The 22,666-nt window shown below is 53.6% G+C and overlaps 2 long non-coding RNA genes across 2 annotated transcripts; both read right to left on the bottom strand.

The window, feature by feature from the left end:
* Window positions 1-16,375: 16,375 nt before the first annotated feature.
* LOC142063153 (uncharacterized) lies at window positions 16,376-19,040 on the bottom strand. The gene is made up of 2 exons (XR_012662655.1): window positions 18,787-19,040; window positions 16,376-16,948 (listed from the first exon to the last, which is right to left on the bottom strand). It is a non-coding gene; the product is annotated as an uncharacterized LOC142063153 (long non-coding RNA).
* A 613-nt stretch (window positions 19,041-19,653) lies between these two features.
* LOC142063152 (uncharacterized) lies at window positions 19,654-20,752 on the bottom strand. Its single transcript, XR_012662654.1, has 3 exons — window positions 20,574-20,752; window positions 20,062-20,516; window positions 19,654-19,788 (listed from the first exon to the last, which is right to left on the bottom strand). It is a non-coding gene; the product is annotated as an uncharacterized LOC142063152 (long non-coding RNA).
* Window positions 20,753-22,666: the final 1,914 nt, after the last annotated feature.

The following is a 22,666-nucleotide window of genomic DNA, read 5'->3' as shown; positions in this document are numbered from 1 at the left end:
ATGTAGTGGATGTACCTGATGTACTGGGAGGCAACCGTGAGTGAACTGGGACGGAACTGGGATATACTGGGAAGTACTCGGAGGGAACTGGGAAGTACGGACCGTACCAATATAGCCCAATATGGACCGGAGCAATAGAGCCCAGTATGTACTGAGATGTACTGGGAGGGAACTGGGATGTACGGGGTTGTATTGGGAAGGAACTGGGATGTGCTGGGATGTACTGGGAGGGAACTGGGATGTACGGGGATGTACCGAGTGGCAGTGGGACGGAACTGGGAGTGAAAGGGATGTACTGGGAGGGAACTGGGATGTATGGACCGTACCAATAGAGCCCAGTACGGACCGGAAGAGTAGAGCCAAATATGGACCGGAACAACAGAGCCCAGTATGTACTGGGAGGGAACTGGGACGTACGGGGGACGTACCTGGGACGGGACTGGACCGGACCAATATACCCCAATATGGACCGGGACGGAACTGGGACGGAACTGGCATTTATGGACCGGACCAATATAGCCCAATATGGACCGGGATGGAACTCTGATGCACCGGGAGGGAACTGGGATGGAACTTGGATGCACCGGGAGGGAACCGGGAGCGTACTGGGATGCACTAGGACTGAACCGGCCAGGGAGGGAACCCCACAAAACAAACCATGGGGCTACGTGGTACAGAGCATGAGAAGGCAGAGAATTAAGAATTAGGGACAGGGAGCCAGAAAAAAAAAAAAAAAAAAAACCACACAACAAAAAACACCAAAACAAAGGGAGATGGGGAGCAAAAGGAATCGCAATGCGTACAGAAAGAAGAGAGAAACAATTCTAAAATAGGGTCATGGGGAAGCCAGAGACAGCAAGATGGAGAAAGGACAGAAGCTACAGGCTACAGGGCAGAGAGGGAAGAATTCATGAATAGACACAGAGAGCTGGGCAGAAAGAGATGGAGAAAGGCTGAAGATCACACGGCCAACAGGGAAGAGAGAAGAGAGGGAGGAATTTTAAAAACAGGGGCAAGAAGCCAGAGAGGGAGAGAGAGGCAACAACAAAACGGGGACAGGCCACAGGGCAGCGAGGAGGGAACCGATGAATAAGAACAGGAGACCAAAGAGAACACAATGTAGAATGGAAAAAAGGAACAGCGGCCCAACAGGGAAGGAGGAATTAAAGATCAGGCACTGGGAGGCAGAGACAAATGAAGAAACAAGTGGGAAAAAAAAACCAACAGCAATGGGCTACAAAGACAGAGAGGGAGGAAATGAGGAAATAAAACATAGCAGCAAGGAGCTGGACAGAGAGAGATGAGGACAAACAAATAGCACGGGTCTACGTGACAGAGAACGTGGAATTAGAACACAGAGAGAGGGAGCTGGACAGAGAGAGAGGCCAAGAGAAAAATCTAGACGGGCTACAGCGGGCAGAGGCAGGAATTAAAACCTAGGGACTGGGAGCTGGACAGAGAGAGCTGGAGATCACAGGGAACAGCGGTGGGTGCAGGAAGAACAGGAATTCATGAATAGGGAAAGGGAGCTGGACAGAGAAGAACTCAGAAAGGCAAGAACAGTAGCAGGGTACAGAGCAGAGAAGACGAATTAAAAAGCGTGGGGGGAGCGTTGAGGCAGACAGAGAGAGATTAAGAAAAAAGTCACGGGCTACGTGGCAAAGCAGGAGGAATTCAGAAACGGGGATGGGAACCAAGGGAGAGTGAGCTGCTGAAGGATAACGGGCATTCAAAGTGAGGGACGGGGAGCTGGGAAAAAGCAAGGCAGAGAAAAACAGAATCACAGAGAGAATCACACAAAGCCAAAAAAGAAGAAACTGAACAACAGGAACAGGTGTAACCAAAGCGATGAAACCAACCAGCCAGAGACGGTGTTACATTATGGGAACATGGAGTGTACGAATCAGAGTATCTGTTGATCTGCGTTTTAGTCCCTAGGTAATCGTTAATGTGAACAGAACAACAGACAACATGCTTCTGTCAGAAAAGGATGACAACATGCGGTTTCGTGTAGCGGACTGAGAAAACTAGGCAAGACCGCCAAGAGTAAGAGCCAAGAAGGTAAAAGGTAATTCCGGCAGGGGGAGATCGCGACCACCGACTCACAGACCACCACCGACCCAAGTAACACCACCTACTCAGAAGAGAACAACGGAAGAGGATAACCAAGCCTGTGCAGTGATTTACATACGAAACGAGCAAGTTTGTACCAATCGCTAGACAGGACAATAATGACTATGTATGAGTATGTAAAATTTTGATCTATAAATTGTAGGGGAGAGGTGTGTAAGGTACACACGTTAGGAGGAGCAATCCCCCATGCATCCGGCGCCATGAATAAAGAATGCCTGCTCTTTAATACTAAATTGGCGTTACAGAGTTGTTTCCAATTTTACCGCGTTTTTCGGTAACAGTTTTGGCACCCCAGATGGGAACCTGCTTTTGAATCTCGACGGATCCGCGGGATCGTGGGACCTGCAGCCAGCCCCAAGGAATTCTCCGGGAGAGCTTCCGATCCCCAGGCCAGAGAATTCTGAGCAAGATCCCCTGGACTGAAGTAAACAAGGCATTCTTTTAAGAAGAAACTTAGGTAGAAAAATACGTGGGGTTAGCTTCCCACATAGGATAGGATAGTGGGTTTGAGTCCCACAGGCCTGCCCGTAAGGCGCGGCGAAAGCTACGCAAGGTTGGGGCCAAGAGGTACCTCGGTTGGTAAGTCTCTGCTAGGCGAAAGCCTGTGGAGCGGGACCCGAGGGTAGGGGAGTCTTCAACAGGGGGTTGAAGTCTCCAGGGATATCTAGCAGGGGGCTACAGATCTCAGTGGGGGATTTCCAGTGAGCGCTCTAACAGGGGTTGGAGTCCCTCTGACTAGTATTTGTGATAGTGCACTATCACAACTACTAGTCGACTGGGAGACGGGAGCATTACCGAGTAAGAAACCTATCCCACAGAGAACACCTTTGGGATGTATTTTGAAGCACTGGAAAGACGTCGGGGGCGGTGACCCACTAACTCTGAAACCATTAATTGAATATTGCAATCATTGGTGGCCAACGTGTCAATTGGAAGGTGGGCACAAGTGGCCAGAACATGAGACAATGCAATATTATACTATCTTGCAATTAATGTTGTTTTGTAAAAAGGGAAGGCAAATGGGAAGAAGTGGCATACGTTGATTTGTTCTTTACACTGTGGAATCATCCAGAGTGGCAGAAATAGTGTGAGATATGTCCACAAGATTCTACGGCAATGTTTTTGAAAAGAAAAAAACATGGTGAGAACTTGAAAAAGTGTTGCTCTACTTGTGATACTGGATACTTCACTTGCTGAAACTGACAAGAAAATAGTATTGAATACAGCCAGAAGGCAGGTGCAGGGAGCACATGCTAATGGGAATTTACAGAGAACAATGAGTAAAGATTTTCCATCTACAAATCCCAAGTGGGACCCTAATCAGCCAGGACCCAGGGGAATGTTGACTACATGTCAGAGATTTTATTTGGAGTAAGGCATGCAATGCCAAAAGCAATACATGGCTCAAAATTTATGAAGTGAGACAAGAATTAAATGAGTCCCCTTCAGCCTTTATGGAAAGACTGAAGGTGACTGCCAGAATATACTCATTTGAACCCAGAAAAACCAGAAAAAGCAATTCAGTTAGTCTCTATATTCATAAGACAATCAGCCCCAGATGGGGGCAGGGGGGGAAGCAACACACCTTCAGACACTAGAAGAACCTGAATCTAGAGATTTGGGTAAAAAGCTTAAGTAGCTTGGCATGAAGGAGACCAGGGGAATCAACCCTAGCTGAACACCTGGTTACACTGAAGCTAGGGAATGAAGAAATAGAATTTTTGGTAGATACGGGAGCCACTTCTTTCGTATTGAATACACGTAAAGAGAAATGTAATCATAAATCAGTAGATGTTGTTAGTGCGACAGGGCAAAGAAAAATTAGCCTCTCAGAGCCATTAAAGTTTAAATTGGAGAAGCAATGGGCAACTCACCAATTTCTGTATATGCCTGAACGTCCTCTGCCTCTGTTATGACAAGATCTATTAAGTAAATTAGATGCTCAAGTAACTTTCAAAGATGGAGAGATTAAATTACTAATACCAGAACCAAAAGCCACAGAGGCGAGAGTGTTTATGTTACAGGATTCCTCCAGGGAGGAACAGGTTCCCAAAGAAGTGGAAAACGTAGTAATTCCTTTGGTTTGAGCGAGCGGAGCTCCGGAGCGATCTAAGTGGGCAGAGCCGGTAAAAGTAACCTTAAAGCCTGGAGCCAAGCCCGTAAGACAAAAACAATACCCTATTAAGTGAGAGGCTCGAAAAGGATTAGAGAAGTTAACTATAAAATTTTTCAGAATATGAGCTTTTAGTAGAATGTGAATCAGAATATAGTACTCCTGTATCGCCAGTAAAGAAATCTAGAGGCAAAGAATATTAGCTAGTTCACGATTTAAGGGCTATAAATCAGATGGTCCAAGATATACATCCAGTAGTAGCTAATCCATACACTTCACTGACCTCTTCAAAAGAGGAGCATAAATGGTTTACTGTACTAGATTTGAAGGACGCCTTCTTTTGCATACCTCCAGGCATAAAAAGTCAAAGCCTATTTGCTTTGGAATGGGAAAGCCCCACCACAGAATGAAAGACACAGCTAACATGGACTGTACTTCCACAAGGATTTAAAAATAGTCCTACGATATTTGAGACTCAGCTGGCAAAAAAAAAACTTAGAAATACAGGAGAAAAAAAAACAGAGCCAAGAAAGAGGCATATTGTTACAGAATGCGGATGACATTCAGATAGCAGCAGAAAGTAAAGAAAAATGTTTTGAAATTTTTATATTTTCTGGGCCAAGGAAGATACAGAGTTTCCAGAAACAAAACCCAAATAGGAAAAAGAAAAACAGCAGTGATTTATTTAGGATTTGAAACATCTCAAAGACAGACAATTAGAAAGTGAAAGGAAAAAAACTATTTGTCAAATTCCTGAACCTAGCAGCCCAAAGGAACTGAGAGCTTTTCTGAAAATTATTAAATGGTGTCAGCTCTGGATTCTGAACTATAGACTGTATGTAAAACCATTATATGAGGCATTAAAAGAATCAAAAGATAAATATTTAACCTGGACGCCTGAATGCCAAACAGCATTCAAAGAACTAAAAGAGCCTCGATGCTGGCCCCTGCATTAGGCCTATCTGATTTAACTAAACCTTTTGAGTTGTTTGTCCACGAAAGACAACATTTAGCCCTTGGAGTGCTGACACAGCGACTGGGAACCTGGAAGAGACCTGTGGGCTACTTCTCCAAACAACTCGACCACGTGAGTAAAAGATGGCCTAAGTGTTTACGGGCAACAACAGCGCTGCCGATCCAGGAAGCCCCAAAGTTAACAATGGGACAAAAGATTACAGTATGTGTCCCGCACATAGCAGTGACTGTTTTAGAACAAAAGGGGGGTCGTTGGCTATACCTTAGGAGAATGTTGAAATATCAAGTTGTTCTGTCAGAACAAGATGATGTGGAATTGAAGACTACTGCTATACTGAATCCTGCTATGTTTTTAACAACAGAAAATCTTACGGACAATTTAGAACATGATCGCTTGCTAACTATTGAACAAGTCTATTCCAGCAGACCAGAGCTGAGACACAAACCTCTGGGAAAATCCTGATCTGGAATTGTTTACAGATGGAAGAAGATTTGTGCAAGAAGAGAAGCGAATGGCCGGATATGCTGTCGTTATCGCCGCCGAGGGAATGGAGTCAGGGACGCTGCCTGCAAACACCTCAGCACAGGAAGCAGTATTGGTAGCATTGAAGCGAGCTCTGCGAAAGGCAAAGGACAAAGGGTAAATATTTAGACTGATTCCAAACATGCATTTGGTGTGATCCATGATCATGGAGCTATTTCGAAGAAAAAAGGACTGCTATCAGCCCAAGAATCATCAATAAAACGAAAAAAATTCTCCAACTTCTGGAAGATGTGCAGAAACCGAAAGAAGTGGTGGTAAGGCATTGCAAAGCTCATCAATTCAGTCAGACGGCTGTAAACATAAGCAAATGATTGACAGATAAAGCTGCAAAGAGGACTGCAGAGCAAGGTATCCTTGCACTAGTACCAGTAAAACAGATCAGAATTCCAGAGTTAAAACAGAGATATAATAAACTGGATGAGCAATTAGCAGAACAACTGGAAGCCTCACAAACTACAGAAGGATAGTGAATAACACCAAAAAAAAAAAAGACAACCTAGGTAATAACCCCACAAGTTATGACAGAACTTGCAAAAGAAAAGCATGAGCAAACATATTGGGATGTAGATACTATAGTTTTGAGTTTAAAAACATCTATAGTGTATGTAGGCATGACAAGAATAGTTAAATCCATAACAACTGTCTCATCTGTCCTAGAAATAATCACCTGAACAACAACAAAAAACCACCCACCTTTAAGAACAAAACAAAATAAAAAAATTCTCTCAAAGTTTATTACAAATTAAGTTACCCAGACAAAATAGATATAAGTATTTGTTAGTGCTGATTGACAAATTTTCTAGATGGCCAAAATCTTTCTCTTGCTACACCAACAAAGCTAAAGAAATAGTTAAAACATTGCTGAAAGAAATAATACCAAGATCTAGAGTGCCAATGGCAATGTCCTCTAATAGAGGACCACATTTTTTTGCAGATGTAGTTCAACAAATCAATAATATTTTATGTATAAAATGAGACCTGCATACGCCCTAGAAACCACAATCAAATGAAGATTTTGAGAAGATGAACCAAACACTAAACTGATATAGTGGAATATTGTAGATCTAAGATGGAAGTATTGAAAAGATTATTATCTCAAAACTTCCAAAGGGGGGAAACTGTAACCAGAGCAATAGAATTAACCAACCATGGATGTTGCTATACTCCTTGTACAGCCCTATCCAACTGGACCTTAAGTCTGGGGACATGGAGTATACCAATCAGTGTATTCTTTGAGCTGTATTTTAGTCCCTCGTAATCATTAATGTGAACGAAACAACAGACAATGTGCTTCTGTCAGAAGAGGATGACAAAATGTAGTTTCGTGTAGTGGACTGAGAAAACTGGCCAGGATTGCCGGGACTGAGAGCCAAGAAGGTAAAAGGTAATTCTGGCAGGGGGAGATCGCGACCACCGACTCACAGACCACCACCGACCCAAGTAATACCACCTACTCAGAAGAGAACAATAGAAGACGACAACTGAATTTGCACAGTAATCTACATGTGGAACGAGCAAGTTTGTACCAATCGCTAGACAGGACAATAATGACTATGTATGAGTATGTAAAATTTTGATCTATAAATTGTACAGGAAAGGTGTGTGAGGTACGCACACCAGGAGGAGCAATCCCCCGTGCATCTGGCGCCATGAATAAAGAATGCCTGCTCTTTAATACTAAAGTGGTGTTAAAGAGTTGTTTCTGATTTTACCGCTTTTTTGGTAACAAGATCACAAAAAAAAAAAAGAGTAAAACCCATAATGGAGCCCTATAGCCATCAGTCACATCTTCCCTCCAGTACTACACACAGACTCACCTTCTTATAGCGCTCCCCTGGGCTCTCCTCCGTTGCCCTGCGCGACTCATCCATCTGCACCGGGAAAAACAGTGTTACTGAACGAGTCACCTGGAGGCACAGCAACAGCTTAACCATTCCGCAGCTCTTGCGCCCACGTAGGAATACCATCTAGAGCCCAACTACAGCCTGCCGTTAAAGGAAATGCATTAAATCAAACGTTAAGCCCTCGCACATACAAGCCGGAACAGCAAAAACACAGCATGCTCGCGCACCCAGGGCGCAGCCCGATGGAGGTCCACGCGCACCTCGCCGTTTTGATGCGGAGCCACCCAGCATCCCTGCGAGCACAGCTGCAGGTGCAACAGCAGTTTCACCTACGCCCATTTCAGCGCACGGCGCTTCTGAAGCTTTAAACTGAAAGCCCTACCTTGACGCTTGGCCACACTAGAAGCGAGCAGTAGCTAGGACTCCACAGAAACACAAGCAACACAAATTGCACACCCACAGTGGCAACAGCTTCGCAACTATTTAGACCAGGAACAACAGAGAAAAGTAAAACAGCTTCATCACCCGCACAGGAAAAGCGGCAGATGGAGACAAAGGGTCAGCATTCATAGCCCTTACAGAACACAGGCGGTCTCTCTCCTTCCATTCCTAAACCCATCCCTTAGGTCTAAATATCGCAACCCTGCTGTGGCAATAGCGAGAGCGGGGACCAAGAGCCCTGCCGCCGGCCGTTTGTGCGGCAGGACACAAAAACAGAGGGACATGTTTTGCCACACACAACCCTGAATCTCCTGAAAATTTATGTTTACCAAAAATAGGCATTTGGAACATATTGCCAAAAACATTCGGCAATAAAACTTTTGTGTGTTCGACACCCGCACATTTTTGGGGAACTTGCTATTTGCTTCCTGGTTTTGCTGGTCTTCCCTCAGAAGTTCTACCTGCAGCCAAGTTATTCCCACCCGCCCGACCGGTTCAAGCATTCACTTTCCTGGTATTACCAGCACATTGACACAGGCAAGGAACTTAACTGCTCTTCTAAAACTATCCAAATGACAATTACAGCCCTGAAAGAGGAGTGGAAGAGAAGAAAAGGAGAGATTCAGGCAGCAAAAATGCTCTGCAGGCTGCTGCCAGCCAACACGGCACTCTTTTGTTAAAACCACCCCGCCCCCCCCCCAAATGCAAACAACAAAAAACCCATGACTTTGTGGAGCATGTTTTTTTTTTTCTTTTCAGCAGTCCTTTTGGAGCTCATCCCCATCTCAGCATCTTGTCTTGTCAGAGCATGAAGTGCAGATGATCTGTATCCCGATGACATTTGCATGGGATGAATACATTTTCAGAAATAGACCAGATCTGTGAGACTCCTGTCATCTTTGTGGTTTTAATAATCATAAATCAATTTTATCGACTGACACACTTGTGAGAAAACTAATTAACTTTGAAACTTAGCCTCTCCTTGGGGAAAAAACGTGTTAGACACCAAATGAAACTGATTCAGGGCTCCGGACCACGATGGAGCCGATAGAGCTGTTGTGACTTAGTTTGTATGTTTAATTAATTGGTTAATAACTATCCTAAGCAGCACAGAAAGAAGAGCTGGACCCAAAGAGGGTGCACTGCGCTGGATCCAAAAAGCACCCTTCCTCCAGAGACCCGCCTCAGGGGGCGAGTTCGCTCTGGTGCATGCCAGCCTCCCGAACTTCGGGGTCCGATGTGACCAGACCCCCACCTCCGGGGAGGGCCCTCGTACCCTACCCAACCCCTGCTTTCCCCTGCAGCCCCCAATGCCCCCACCCCACCCCCCAGCCTGCACAAGCAGCCAAACCGTCTTCTGCCTTTGGCCCCCAAACCAGCTCACTTTGGGACCGTTTCTGAGCCAAAAAGCCCAGCTGCTGAGCCTGTTCTCAAGTCCCAAAAATGCAGCACTTGACCTCTGCTCCTCAGCCCAAAACCACACGACTTAGTCCCCTCGCTCAGGCCCTCAAAACGCACGACTCGATCTGTTTCAGGGCCCCGGCGTCAGCCACAGGAGCCTGCTCTCAAGGCCCAGGAACAGAAGAGCTGTGCTCTCCCCGTTCAGGGACCAAACCAGCTGAGCCTGGCTGCGTCCCGGCCCCCTCCGCAGTCCCCACGGGCAACGCTCAGGGGCGCGGAGAGCGCAGCCACCCCACAGCCCTGCACCCCCACGGCCCACGCGGGCACTGTCGGGAACTGAACTGCGCGGGCCCGGCCCCGCACCCCGGCGGGGCAGCCCAGCACCGGCCCGGCAGTGCTTTCTTCCTGCTCTCGCAGGCCTCGTTTCCCCGGCAGCGCCGGCACCGCCGGGCCCGCACCCCAACCCCACAGGGGGCCGGACCCGGCCCGCCTCCAGCAAACCGCGGCGGCAGCAGCTGGGGTCCTTGCCTGCCTCGCGGGCAAGGGAGGACCCGCCCGGCACCGCAGGAGCCCCCGCCGGGGTCGCCCCCGCCGCCCGACGAGGAGCAGCCGAGAGCCGGGTGGGGCTGCCCCTACTCCCCGGGGCCGGGCACGGGCTCGGCCCCAAAACCCAACCACCGACCCACAATAGCGCTAGGCCCGGGGCCGCTGCTGCCCGCACCCCCACCCAGGGGGGTCCGCGGACCGGGAGACCCCACAGCCGAAACCCGCCGCCCCACAGAGCGCCCGGCCACGCGGCTCCTCACCTGCCCCCCCGGCGCGGCTCCGGCTGCCCCACGGCCCGGCGCGGAGCCGAACCCGGCCACTGGACCGTCCGCCGGCATCCCCCGCTCTCCGCCCTGGCTCATCCTTCCTCCCGCCGGACGCTCCGGGCCGGTTCTCGTCCCTTTTCGCTCTGACGCCTCGAACCGAGCTGGCCCCGCCCGCTCTGCTGTCATCCCACCCCCGCCCCATGAGGGCGGCGCACACACGGTACACCCGCGGGCAGGGGCAGCCCCGGGGAGCTGTGGGGCCGGGCTGTGCTGGGTAGGGGGCTGCGCCGCAGGAGGGGAAGGTGATGTTAATTTCCCATTTTCCCCGCAGCCTGATCCTCCCCCCCCGTACTGAGTCGCCCCCCCCCCCGCCCCCCCTTTCCCGCGCGTTACAGCCCGCAAGAAAGCTTTTAATTAACCGATCGACAACACTCCCTTTATCCCCCTTCCAGCAGCAGCGAGAGATTAAGCCAACAACTGCAGCAGAGGAGGAAGGCAAGGAGAGCCTTTTCAAGCAAGGGCAGGATAAAATGCACGGCGTGGACAGGCACAGGAGAGGCTGCATTTTCTGGAAAGCACAACACCTGCCCAAGGGCAGAGGGGCAAGTCTCAGGCAAAGCAATTTCCATTTATAAATGCCTCTCTTCATTACACACACGCTTGCTAGGTACAGTTTCTGCTATCCTGCCCTTGCTCCTAACAAGGCCACCACCCCTCTGCTGTCTCCCTCACAGCTGACTGCCTGGGCACATGTTCAACCCCAGGACTGCGCAGGTCCTGCCTCACCAACTGCTAGCATGGATGCCACTAACTCCGCACTGCCTTCCCTGCTCATCCTTATGAGATCTCAGCAGGCACACGCAGCACAGCCACGGTGCAATCTTTGCTGTTACAATACCCTTATGCATTTACAGCTCCCTGAGCCTGTAACACGGTCCCACGGCTGGTACCAGACAGGGCTCTGAACAATCAAACCTACCTCTCATGTGGGGCAGTTTGCCCGCAGCTGGGTTGGCAGTTCACACGCTGCAAACTGCAGTAGAGCCACACAGGTCTTTCAGCCTGCTCTGTGGGCACTGCTGCCTTCTTCACCTCCGGAAACCTCCTGCCATCTCTTCCTCTCACAGGAGCTCCCTTTTGCCTCTTCCTTGTCACTCTCCCCTCGCCTCTCTAGCCAGAGACAGCCTTTCTCTGGGGTTGCACAAGCTGTCAGGTTCCCTCCTCTAGTTCAAGCTCCGCAGGTAAGTCCTGCCTGTCCGCACTGCGCCTACAACAGGGCGCACAGGCTGGCACCACGCTTTTTTCCTCCTCTTGGTTACAAGCCTCTCGGAGGAGTCATTCGCTCAAGAGCAAACTGCAAGCAGCTAACAAGCACTGGGGCAGTTAACAGCTCTCTGCCAAGAGGAAACAGTCTTTGCCAACAGCCACACCAACATTTACAGCAATCGGGCACACTTCTGCACAGGCCAGGCAACCGGTTCATTGACGTTCATCAGCGTGGCTAAGTACAGGGTCTTCCCATGGGCCAGGATCTGTGAAAACTGAAGGCAACTTGTTCTGAAGGAGGCTTTGGTGTCTAGCACACACACTCACTGCAGCCAGCTGTCTTTGAGCCTGGGTGCTTTCAGCAGGAGCCAGGTGTTCACTTCATGGTAGGCTAAGTCTTGCCCTGCCTGGAGGCCTCCTACCCCACCTGCTCCCAGAGGGCAGCTGCTCTGCGACCCTGCAGGCTGGTCCCTACAGGCACAAACTTGCCACCAAGATGCAGGCCTGGGGAGACATGCTCTGCTCTGCCACTGTTCCGGCAGCGGAGGGACTCCCCGGCAGCTCCTGAGCCTCTACCTGCTCCCCTGGAGCTGACAGGCCACCTCAGCTGCTTCCCTGCAGAGAGAGGCTACCTCCCATGCCAGGGAGCACATGCCCCTTCTTCCTCATCCCTGTAACTCCCAGCAGCAAAGCAGCCCCTTCTGAGCTCCGGGCTTCAGCCCCAGGGCTCTTCTGGCAGACCCCTCCTCTGCCTGCCCTCCCAGCAGCCTTTCTGACAATACCCTGTCCCCAGTCCCCTCTGAAAGGCAACACCTGGGCACGGAGGAAGCACAGCACATCCTGAGGGCAAACATTGGCAGCAGCTTTTAAGTAGGAAAGGAGAGCACGACATCATCTAACACACCCTGATCAAGAGAAAGTGGGCTACACTGTTCCCAAGGGCAGCCTACAAAACTCAGCACACAATGCTGAGTACTGATGTACTGTCCAAAGGGAAAATTCATTCCTATAAGCCTTCGAGAACTACACCACACCATTGACCCCAGCCCCACACTCTGTAACAATGAAAATAAGGAACGAACTGTTTCCAAGGAGCTGCAGCAGACGGATCACCTTTTTCTTTATTGCTCTCCTGCCCTTTGCTATCCAAACTGATAGCCTTCACCACCAGGCAGAAAATATCTGCCTAGATTTACACGGACAACCAGAAACAATCAAGCCACCCAGGAAGAAGTTCACAGCAGAGGTATAACATCAGCAGCTAAAACATTTGTTACGCAGGCACAACTAGGCACTAAACAAAGGCTTTCCAACACTGGAGGTCTAGAACAGGTAGACATTAGCACAGAAGCACAAGGGGCTCTGTCACACTGCACAAGTCTCCCCGTGCCTACACACGCACACGTTCGGAAGTTATTTATCAGAAAACGCCCGACTGAGCCATTTGCCACAGTCACGAGACTCACGACATGACACACGAGGTGGGCTCAGAGTTTTAAGGCAAGAAATACCTCCCACGCCCCCCACCCGAGATCTTTCAGGCTCCAGACCTGCCGTCTCCCCGCACCAAACACACCCGGCCAAAGGGTTTCAGGTGGCCCGAAACACTACACAGAAAATAACCGGGGAGAGACCTGCATTGTGGGGAAGAGAACGATGCCCGACCAGGGCTTCTCTGCGGGGCCCAGAGCCCGCCGGGCCCGCCCCGCACGGAGCCCTCCACGACAGCCGCCGGGCCAAACACCGGCACTTCAGCGGGGCCCCCGGACGCGCCTCCCGCTGACAGCTCCAGCTGCCCCGGGCCAACGCCAGCCTGCTCTCCCAGCCCCTGCCCGCAGCAGAGTGGCGCCTCCCGCTCGCGGCTGCTCTCTAAGCGAGATCGGGGCGGCCCCACACCGCGGCGTAGGGACCGCGCCCCGCGAAAACCCCCGCTACCCGAACTCACCCACCAGCGCTCTCCGGCCCCCGGCCACGGCCGCGCTGCTCTCTCAGGCGGCTGCCGCAGGCGAGGCTCGGGCACCGCCAGGCCTCCAGGCGTCCCGAGGGGCTGCCGGCCACCGCAGGGGATGGCTGCCGGCGGCCGGACCGCCGCGGCGCTCCCCGCCCAGCTCCGAGCAGGCTCCGCCGGCCGCGGGCTTCCCACACCGGGCCGCAGAGGGCCCCGGCACCGCACAGGGACGCCTCGCGACCCGGCCGCCCCACGCACCGGCGCTTCGGCCTCCGCACGCACCGCTCCCGCCCCCGCTCCGCCGCGCCGCGCACGCGCCACCGGAAGTCCGAGACCCGCGGGGCGGCCCTTAAAGAGCGGCCGGAAGGAACGGCCCCCACCGGCCCCGCCCCCGCGCCGGACCGCCCCCGCGCCCAGCCGGTGAGCGCCAGCGCCCCCTGCTGGCCGGGCCGCGCTCAGCTCGCGAGGGCGCCGAGGGCCGGGCGGGGCGGGACGCGCCGGCTCGGGGCCAGCGCCTTCTCGGGGCGAGCGGGAAACCCCTGCGGGCCCCGGTCACGGCCGGGCAGAGCCGCGCGCCCTCCGAGAGCTGCTGAACGCGGCTGCCGCTCGTGACACATACCGAGCCGTCTGCGACGGGAGCGGGCAGAGGAGGAAGGGGCCGGCGGCCGCGGGGCCCTGGCCCCAGGCGGGGGGGGGGGGCTGGGGCCCGGGGGGCCGCCCTGCTGGGTCACTGCCCTGCGCCGCACCGCGCTGGGGGCTGGGGCCCGACCGGCGCCGGGGGACCGGGGGCAGCCACGAGCAGGGGGCCTGAGCTTAGCCACGGCCTGCAAAACACCCCGAAGCATGAGACGCTGCAAGGCCAAGGTGGTCCTTGGCAATGGGGGCGCCTGGGCTCGGCCTCCGCCTTACCTGTCCTGGGTCTGCGTGGCGTTCTAGGGAAATGGTGTTTTCCTTGTGCGGAAGGTGGGCTGGCCGTTCAGCCGTGCCCCGGCCGTTACCGATACTGCCAAAGGCGCTCGCACGCTCTGGCCCATTACTGCTGCGGTGCCGCGCTGTAGCAGAAAGAAGAGGTGTTGTGTTTTCTCACAAAAAGCCTCCTATGGTCAGTTGAAGAAATAACCTCCTTCCGTGCCACTGACTCTTTTCGTACAGTCCATAGCCAGCTTTCGGCTTTTGTCTTTACAGCCTTCAGTTTGCTTTCTGCCAAGCTTTCTACCTGCTGTGAAACATTTGGATGGTTTTTTCTCTTTTTTTTTTTTTTCCCTACCTGCTCCACAACTCCCACACCAACCACCCAGCGCAGCTCGCCTTTCAGCCCCCAGACCCAGGAGCCTTGCCCTGGGACGGCCCTTACATGTCAGCAGAGTTGTTCCAGCTCTCACCCTGTCCCTACCCAGCTGAGGACGTCTGTGTCCGTGGGAGACACCCAGAAACTCCCCCTGCTGCGTGGCAGTCCCCTGCCCGGTCAGTGAAAACTGCGGCAATATCGGCTAAGTTTAAAAGCGTCGGCAGGAGGTGCAGAATACGTAAATAAAGCGGCGGTTGGCTGCCGGGTATGGGTGCAATACAAATACATTTTGTTTACAGGCCTTCGTGCCTATTCAGCATTGAACGGCACCTCAGCTCACCCACCCCGGGGCTCACGGGGCTCGGAGAAGGGTCTCTCCAAGGGCACAACCTAAGGCAGCGCAGGAAGCCCAGCTGCCACGCTCCCAGTCGCTACGGGACGCTTGCTTACAGCTACACCGACGAGGGTACGGATGAGGCTGGAACTAGCAGAAATGCTGACTCTTCTGGCCTTTTATTCGTGGAAGGTACAGCGCGCGAGCCTCGGCAGCTCACAGGAGAAGCGTGCAGTGCTGCCGGACTCTCATTCTCAGCTCACGTACTACTGCCAAAGCTCCTGCCCTGTGCTGTGCCAGATGCTGGCTGGCGTGAGCGCCTGGGCTCCTGAGGGACCCCCTTGTCCTGAGAGCCAGAAGTACTCACTTCCCTTTGCATGAGGCCTGTAGGAGATATACCCTGCAATTTTAAAAATCTGTATCAAACGTGGCAGACTCAAAAGAGGGCATTTTTAAAAAGGCAGGTTTGTTTTCTTTTTTAACTTTACGATCTACAGCCTAGCAAAGAGCTCCCTTTCAGTGTCAGTCGCTTGGCTTTCTCCCCTACTGACGAGGTCCCAGCCTCCCGGTGAGATCTCGCTGGAGATATTCTCAGTTTCCCTCAAGTACAGGGCTGCCCTGGCCCGAGGCCAGCGAAGAAGCTGACTTTGCCCGTGCCTGAATCAGCAACACGTCCAGCAGGCGACTTGCAGAGCCCAGGGAACCCTCGTAAAGAGGTTTGGGGGTGGGGCGCGCCACATCTGCGGCATCGGCCGTGGGAAAGGACCGGCGCAGTAAAACAGGTGGGTGAAACCGCGGTCCGCGCCAATACGTGCTGCTGCCTGGGGCATCACTTTGCTGCGGGTCAAGTCAGATGCTCTGTGTAACAGTCAGTCAGAGTAAAGGCAGCAGAAGATTTTTTTTCTGCTCATTTTAACAAAGGCTGGACGGAGCCCATAGAGGAAGGCACTACGCGTCTTGCTGGGTTGGTTTCCCTGCCTTCTCGTAAGCCATCGTGGAAACTTGCACGAGCAAAGCCTGTGCAAGCTGATGACAGCCACACACGGTTGAGGAGGGAGCAGATGGTGAGAGCAGAGGTGTGCGCTCAGGCTGTTCGCTGGAAGCTAATGCTAATGCTGCAAAATAAAGAGTGGATTTTCTTTTTTGGGTTTAGGTGAGCGCTAAACATGACATGTGCGTATGTGCGTGCGTCTCTCGCAGGTTTTTGTCATACACCCCACCCCCCCACCCCAAAAAAACAACCCACACATGCCACACGTTAAACAGTGGTTTTCCGTTGTACTTAGAAGTGCTTACATAGGTGTGTTGGTTTTTTCTTTTTTATTTTTTAATGCAGGAACAGCAATACGATAGATTTAATACAGCTAGCAATTAGATGGGTGTAGCTTTAGAGCGTCGGCTGTTTACAAAGCAACCGCACACCTTCTTTAACTCACAGTTTAAACAAGTAAACTTGCAGTGCATCACACGTGCTTTGTACAGTCACGTTCCACACGGCAGGCCAGATTCTTCACCCTGCCTTGTCCTTGTTCCCCCGACTCCGACGGGACCGCCGAGGCCATCCTGGGGACAGCGCCGCTTTCTAGCAGCTGGGTTGCTTGCCTGGACGCCCCACAGACAAACAATCATTTCCCCACTGAACCTCTTCTCAAATATTTTCCTAGCCCTGCAGGCCCCATGTCCTTTGGTTCATATTTCCTTTTTTCCGGGCTTGATGCACAGGACCGATGATTTCCAGAAATAGAAACAGAGGCTGATTCAGTCCAGGCTAAACATTCTCTGACCTAAACCAAACTGTCTTTGAAGAGATAGCTGTACTGTGGGCACCACCTCGGGAACAGAAGTTGCCCTGTCATAAAAAAAAAAAAGAAGGAAAACAAGGCATTTCAGGCTGAGGAGGCTGAACGGTGTGCTGGGGGCGGTGGGGGTTGGAAAGAAACAGTTCAGACGATCAGAGCGAGCTTAGCGTTGCAAAGCGTGCCATTATTTTTAATTTGGCAGTCAGAAGAAAATAGATTCTGAGACTGATTTCCTGTGTGCTGCGGGAGTTCTCTCCTCAGCATTCCTGTGCACCATTTTACTTTTGTGTCCTGTCCGCTTCGCTTTTGCGTTGTAGCTCTCCGGTTCTAGCTACGCTTCCCACCACCCCCATTACTCTTTGATAAGCCCAGCTTTCACTGTGCTTCCCTTCCCTTCCCTTCCCTTCCCGTATGCACGTGCAGGGAAAAGCCCGCGCGTCTGCCACTACAGGACACGCTCTGGGAGGCAGGAGAGATGACGATGCTCCCTGACAGAGGACACAGCTGAGGGGCGGTCCGCCGGGGCTGGGGAGATGGCAGCACCTTCCCTCAGCTGGCCCATCCGAGCACAGGTGCAGGTGAGCACTGAGGAGAGACAAGCAGGCAGGAGCCGCAGAGCGAGAGAGAAAATAAAATTCACGAGTGGGTGCTACTTGCGTCTCATTTTTAGCGCAAGGGATGAATTCTCAGCACATTCTTGAGGCTACCCCTTTGGGACTCACGGAGAAGAGGGAGGTTGGCCACGCGGTGCAGCCCAGCTCTGCTTCCCCTAAATGGTTTTACTGTTCAGGTGTTGCCTTAATCTGGCCGGTACCCCTGCAAAGAGTTTGGGATTTCTGCTGCCTCTCCGGGCCAGCCACAGACCCTGACTTCATCGCAGTGAATGACCCTGCACTTGTCAGAGCGGTTGCTGAGTCAAATCCCGCTGCCTTCCCTGCAGAACCGGTGACCCTTTTTCAGCCCTTGCCCCCTCTTCTCTCAGCTCGTTGCCCATCCCTTTATCAGGGCCAGCACCGATCCTGCCTCCAGCTCGCCCTGTCTCCACCTGCGAGCGCCCAACAGGAACTAAATGTCTCCTCAAGGACGCACGGAAGAGACGCGCAGGCAACCCAGCACAGACCCCCTGCAAACATCTTCTTTCCATTTTCTTTCCTCTCCTGACACGAAGAGATGACTTAGGAAAAGCGTACTGCTCGCATTTCACCTGCACTGCTTCTACTTTCACTTTCGCTCTCCTTGGCAGTAATAATAGCGGTGGCTGGGGGGCCTGGGGCGTTCCCCCAAAGCGGCTGCAGTTACATCCGGGCGGTTGTGGCACTCCATTAGCTCTGTAGTTTTTAAATCTAAATCTTCTGGAATTGTTAGTTCTGGTCGGGAATCACCCGTACCTGCAAATTTTCTTAATACCTACGCTTGAACCCAGCCACTGTTTAACAGCTCACCTTTATTTCTCTTCATTTAAGAACCTAAAGCTTCGTTTACTGTTTGGGTTGGAAGCAGGAGCTGTCGCTGCCTCTGAACTTTCTAACAGCCCTGTTACAATTTCAGTATTACCCGCTCCCAATTTAGCTTTCCAGGTCAATTTTCATTGTAGATTCTAAAATTTCCTTATTTTGTTTCTGACCAGGAGTCATTAATGCCTGCAGTTGATTTAGTAACGGCTGTATTTAGATTGAGCTATTAATGACTCGCAACTCTATTGCATAAAAAAGGACAGCCTTTATTTTTTTTAATTACAGATTAGGAATAATGACTGCCTGGTTTGTTCAGTAATAGCTGCGATTAAATTTAGTCACGACTCGTCCCTAAATAAAATGTATTTATTTGCACTCTAACAATTTAACCTTCCCTTTACTGGTCAGGGGCACCGACAAGTGCCCGTGCGTACCTCCGCTCCCCCTGCGCCGGCTCCCCAGGGAACAGCCTCTCACCCTGACCAGAGTCTGCAGCGGCCCGTTGTTGTCCCAGCTCCTCACCCTCGAGAAAGCGGCCGCCTGAAGCGGCAGCAGATCCGCTGCTGCCCAGAGGGGACGGAAATGGCGCGGGGTAAAGCTCTCCGGGCCGCCTGCGTCCCGCGCGGAGGCGGTGACCTCAGCAGCCTGTACGCTGTTGGGGCCGAGCCAACAACCTGAGGAGGAGTCGCAGGGCTGTCATGGTTTCAGCTGGGATAGAGTTAATTTTCTTCACTCTAGCTGGTATAGTGCTGCGCTTTGAAATTAGCATGGAAAAAAAAACCTGTTGAGATAACACACAGATGTTTAGGCTGTTGCTGGGTAGCGCTTATACTAGTCAAGGACATGTCTAGCCTCCCATGCTCTGCTGGGTGCACAAGAAGCTGGGAGGGGAGGGGGCACAGCTAAGAGAGCGGATTCAAACTGACCAAAGGGATATTCCATATCATGTAACGTCATGCCCAGTATGCTACCTGGGAGGGGCTGGCCGGGGGAGGGAGGGAGCAATCGCGGCTCGGGGACGGGCAGCATCGGTCGGCGGGTGGTGAGCAGTTGTATCGTTCGTGTTTCTGCGGGTTTTTTTCCCTGTTTTCCCTTTCCCTTCCTTTTCCCTTTTATTATATTATCATTATTGTCATTATTATCATAATCATTTATCATTATCATTTTATTGTAATCATTAAACTGTGCTTATCTCAACCCACAAGTTCTTTTGCTCATCCGATTCTCTTCCCCATCCCACAGGGGTGGGGGGGGGTGAGCGAGTGGCTGCGTGGTGTTCAGTTACCAGCTGAGGCTGAACCACGACAAGGGCGTAGCTGTTTCTGCAACAACCACGCTTTCCCACCTGGCTGGACAAGAAAGCGGGGCCTGCGGGGGCCTGGAGAGGCAGCATCGCTGTAGGTTGTGCCACGGCTGTTGAGAGGCCAAGGCAACACCTGAAATAGTGAACGGCACAACTAGTGAAAACCCCCAAGGTTCTGGGTTCAGTAAAGACAGGAATTGCAGCAGCACAATAAAATTATCTCACGAGGGGGAAAAAAACCAGCAAAGCAAAAACCAAACCCCAAACAGAACCCCATACCACCAAACCGTCTCACCGCCCCCTCAGCGCCCAAAACAGCATCCTGGGAGAAAAAAAGCAAAGCAGGCCACAAGGGACCTTTCTAGTACAGATGCTGCCAGAGAGTGCCAAGCTCTGAAATCCTTACCTCAGGCAACGCCTCCGCTTCTCTAAACGCCAGAGCACGCCTGCCCGGGGGGCTGAGACAGCCCCAAAGCTGCGACCGCCCGAGGGAACACGGGAGCACCGACGCCAGAGAAGCCCAGGGCCAGAGCCGGGGCTCTTCGACCCCCGGGCCCCGCCCCCGCCCTTCCCACAGCGCCCCGCGAAAGGGGCGGGCCGAGCCCCCCGAGGGGTGAAGGCCCCGGGAGCCGTACGAGAGCCGCCTGGAGTTCCCGGCACGGGAGGGAGGGGGGAGAGAAAACACCCAAACCGAGCCCCCCGAGCGGAGCAAACACAGGCTCGGGCTGTTGCCGGGGGGCGGGGCCTGTTGCTAAGGGGAGAGAGCCGGCGCCGCCCCCCGGGCCGTTGCCAGGGGGTGGGGCCTGTCGCTAAGGGGAGAGAGCCGGCACCGCCCCCCGGGCCGTTGCCAGGGGGTGGGGCCTGTCATTACGAGGAGCTGCTGGTACCGCCCCCCCGGGCCGTTGCCAGGGGTGGAGCCTGTCACTAAGGGGGTGTGTCCAAAGGGACGCTGGCAATGCCCCTGGAACCATCACCACGGGCAGGGCCTCTTGCTATGGAGGGTGGGGCCAGGCAGCACCAGCAACACCCCCAGGCTGTCACCAGGGGGTGGGACCTGTTGCTAACTGGGGGTCATGGGGAGCACAGGAGCACGGCCCCACCCCCCCAGGGCCCTCGCCAGGGGGCGGGGCCTGTCGCAAAGGTGGGTGGGGCCAGAGGGGTCAGACATCAGCCCGCCCGCCCGCCCATCGCCAGGGGCGGGACCCGTAGCTAAGAGCGTGGCGAGGGGTATCAGCACCACCCTCACCGGGCTATCGCAAGGGGTCAGGACCTGTCACTAAGGGCTGTGCCTACACGGTTCCGCCGCCCACGGTGCCTTCACCAGGTACCGGGGGGGGGTCACTAAGTGGCGTGGAGAAGTGAGCGCGGCAAAATGTCGCTACAGCCCGTGCGCGGCTGCTGGCTGCAGTACCGCAGGTTGGTCACACGGTGGCATCAGCGAGCTAAAAGGTCAGCACTACACATGCGCGGCTGCTCACCTGCAGTACGAGCGTTTGGGCGCTCGGTGGAAGTAGGGGGCAGAAAATAAAGCGCCACCGCGCATACGGAACTGCCTGGCTGCAGTACCGGCATCTGCTTGCACGGTGGCAGCACCGACCAGCGGAAAAAACCTCCATCGGGAAGGGGCGGCTCCCCGTCTGCAGTACGCGATTATGCTCGATCAGTGACTGCCGCGAGCGGGGAAGGGGCGAGGGGGGAAATCTCCACCAGGGTAGCGCAGCTCCCGCCTGCGGTAGGGGGGTTTGGTCGCTCGGTGGCAGCAGCGAGCACAGATAAGGTCGCCAGTGCGCCTGCGCCTGTCCCGCTTGCAGTACCAGAGCTCCGTCGGACGGCGGCAGCAGCGAGCAGGGACACAACGTCGCCACCGCGCATGCGTCTGCTCCGAGTGCAGTACCACAGTTCGGCCGCACACTGGCAGCAGGGACAGACCACCGCCACTGCGCATGCGCGATTCCCGGCTGCCGTAGCACAGCACGGCGGCAGCGGCGTGACGTCCGTGACTCTTCCCTGGGGCAAGACCCGCGCCGGCTCTGGGTGACGTTCGCCGGGATAACGGAACCGTTACTGCGTGCGCAGAGCTCATGTTTCTCTGCACCTTCCCCACTCCCGCAGCCCCAGCAGTGTCAGTCGTTGCCTCCGCACCGCCCAGCACCAAAGTGCCTCGAGCATTTTAGTCCTTCCGTCTCGACTGCTTTAAAAATCAGGTGGCCGTTACCGTCCTCCCTCCTGCCCCACTCACCCCCACCCCACGCCCTAGGGAGGAGAAGCAGCACAAACAACCTGGGGAAAAAGGTCCCCTTTCCCACCCCCCACCCCCCCAGAGTAAGCCCCATCAGTTGCTGTAGGCCTGCGGCATCAGGGCTGTGACAGGGAGAGCAGCAAGTCAACAGGTCCTAGAGGGTTAAAGAAGAAAATCCATCAGGGGAACACAGCTGCCCTTCTGAAGGCAGGCTGCCTGGGGTGAGGGGGGCAGCTGTGCGTCAGGGCACGGGGCAGCCAGGCAGACCAGGTGCCAGTGGCTGACCTGCAAAGTTGTTGTGCACTGCTGAGCCTTGGGCTTCGTTGGCTTGGCAGCGCCTCGCCTCGCCTCTGCGCTGCCAGGACCCTGCTCTGCTCATCCTGCGTAAGCACAAGGCTTCAGCGAGCACAGAACAGGAGGCCAGGGGAAGCTGGGGGGGGGGGATGTCACCGGGGAAAAAGCCATGCGGGGGGGCCATTTTGGGGGAAAGCGTTTGGGAGGGGACAGACACACGCAGAGGGAGGGCCGGGGAGGAGGCAGACACTGCTGGACGGGGGCATGTCTGGGCAGACACGCCATGGGGAACATGCATGGGGATGACTGACACCAGGGGGTCCCCCCAGGATAATCCACAACGGGCAACTCACCCGGGCTAACCTGCAGCAGATGATCTGCTCCAGATAACTGACCCACTCCGGAGAATCCATTCCAGAGAAGCCCCAGCAATGCCCCTCAAACTGCCGGTGTTTCACCCCAAATTTTCCCCAATTTG

This window comes from Phalacrocorax aristotelis, chromosome 11 (genome assembly GCF_949628215.1).
Source record: "Phalacrocorax aristotelis chromosome 11, bGulAri2.1, whole genome shotgun sequence".
Taxonomy (NCBI): domain Eukaryota; kingdom Metazoa; phylum Chordata; class Aves; order Suliformes; family Phalacrocoracidae; genus Phalacrocorax; species Phalacrocorax aristotelis.
This window is presented reverse-complemented; position numbering and strand designations above follow the sequence as displayed.